A 2,100-nucleotide genomic window follows, 5' to 3' on the forward strand; every position below is an offset into this window, starting at 1 on the left:
GTCACCGTGAAAAAAAAAATTTTTTGACCCGAGCTTGTGTCGGCGACCCAAAATCGACGCACTTGGGAAAAATGTTCTAGCAGGGGCCCTCCCATACAAAAATTTTTTCTTCTCAAAAATGATTTTCGTTTCACTTTTCATACTCAGGGGAGTCTAAAATTGATGTTTTGAGTCACCGAGAAAAAAAAATTATTTTGACCCGAGCTTGTGTCGGCGACCCAAAATCGACGCACTTGGGAAAAATGTTCTAGCAGGGGCCCTCCCATACAAAAAATTTTTCTTCTCAAAAATGATTTTCGTTTCACTTTTCATACTCAGGGGAGTCTAAAATTGATGTTTTGAGTCACCGTGAAAAAAAAATTTTTTTGACCCGAGCTTGTGTCGGCGACCCAAAATCGACGCACTTGGGAAATATGTTCTAGCAGGGGCCCTCCCATACAAAAATTTTTTCTTCTCAAAAATGATTTTCGTTTCACTTTTCATACTCAGGGGAGTCTAAAATTGATGTTTTGAGTCACCGAGAAAAAAAAATTTTTTTGACCCGAGCTTGTGTCGGCGACCCAAAATCGACGCACTTGGGAAAAATGTTCTAGCAGGGGCCCTCCCATACAAAAATTTTTTCTTCTCAAAAATGATTTTCGTTTCACTTTTCATACTCAGGGGAGTCTAAAATTGATGTTTTGAGTCACCGAGAAAAAAAAAATTTTTTGACCCGAGCTTGTGTCGGCGACCCAAAATCGACGCACTTGGGAAAAATGTTCTAGCAGGGGCCCTCCCATACGAAAATTTTTTCTTCTCAAAAATGATTTTCGTTTCACTTTTCATACTCAGGGGAGTCTAAAATTGATGTTTTGAGTCACCGAGAAAAAAAATTTTTTTGACCCGAGCTTGTGTCGGCGACCCAAAATCGACGCACTTGGGAAAAATGTTCTAGCAGGGGCCCTCCCATACAAAAATTTTTTCTTCTCAAAAATGATTTTCGTTTCACTTTTCATACTCAGGGGAGTCTAAAATTGATGTTTTGAGTCACCGAGAAAAAAAAATTTTTTTGACCCGAGCTTGTGTCGGCGACCCAAAATCGACGCACTTGGGAAAAATGTTCTAGCAGGGGCCCTCCCATACAAAAATTTTTTCTTCTCAAAAATGATTTTCGTTTCACTTTTCATACTCAGGGGAGTCTAAAATTGATGTTTTGAGTCACCGAGAAAAAAAAATTTTTTTGACCCGAGCTTGTGTCGGCGACCCAAAATCGACGCACTTGGGAAATATGTTCTAGCAGGGGCCCTCCCATACAAAAATTTTTTCTTCTCAAAAATGATTTTCGTTTCACTTTTCATACTCAGGGAAGTCTAAAATTGATGTTTTGAGTCACGGTGAAAAAAAAAATTTTTTGACCCGAGCTCGTGTCGGTGACCCAAAATCGACGCACTTGGGAAAAATGTTCTAGCAGGGGCCCTCCCATACAAAAATTTTTTTTTGACTCACCGGGTAAAATGGTCGCACTTGGTAAAAATGTTCTAGCAGGGGCCCTCCCATACAAAAATTTTTTCTTCTCAAAAATGATTTTCGTTTCACTTTTCATACTCAGGGGAGTCTAATATTGAAGTTTTGAGTCACCGTGAAAAAAATTTTTTTTGACTCACTGGGTAAAATGGTCGCACTTGGGAAAAATGTTCTAGCAGGGGCCCTCCCATACAAAAAATTTTTATTTCTCAAATCGATCCGTGGTTTCACTTTTCATACTCTAGGGCCCATTTGCTTCAACTTTGGAAAAAATTTTCGATGATGAAAAATTTTCACCTTCGACGTCCATCGACCACTCGACCCGAACTTGGTACTTTTGTATGGAGGTACCCGAGTGGTGACTTTTTCATACAAAAATTTTTATTTCTCAAATCGATCCGTGGTTTCACTTTTCATACTCTAGGGCCCATTTGCTTCAACTTTGGAAAAAATTTTCGATGATGAAAAATTTTCACCTTCGACGTCCATCGACCACTCGACCCGAACTTGGTACTTTTGTATGGAGGTACCCGAGTGGTGACTTTTTCATACAAAAATTTTTATTTCTCAAATCGATCCGTGGTTTCACTTTTCATA

This window comes from Anopheles moucheti (assembly GCF_943734755.1).
Source record: "Anopheles moucheti chromosome X unlocalized genomic scaffold, idAnoMoucSN_F20_07 X_unloc_9, whole genome shotgun sequence".
Classification (NCBI taxonomy): domain Eukaryota; kingdom Metazoa; phylum Arthropoda; class Insecta; order Diptera; family Culicidae; genus Anopheles; species Anopheles moucheti.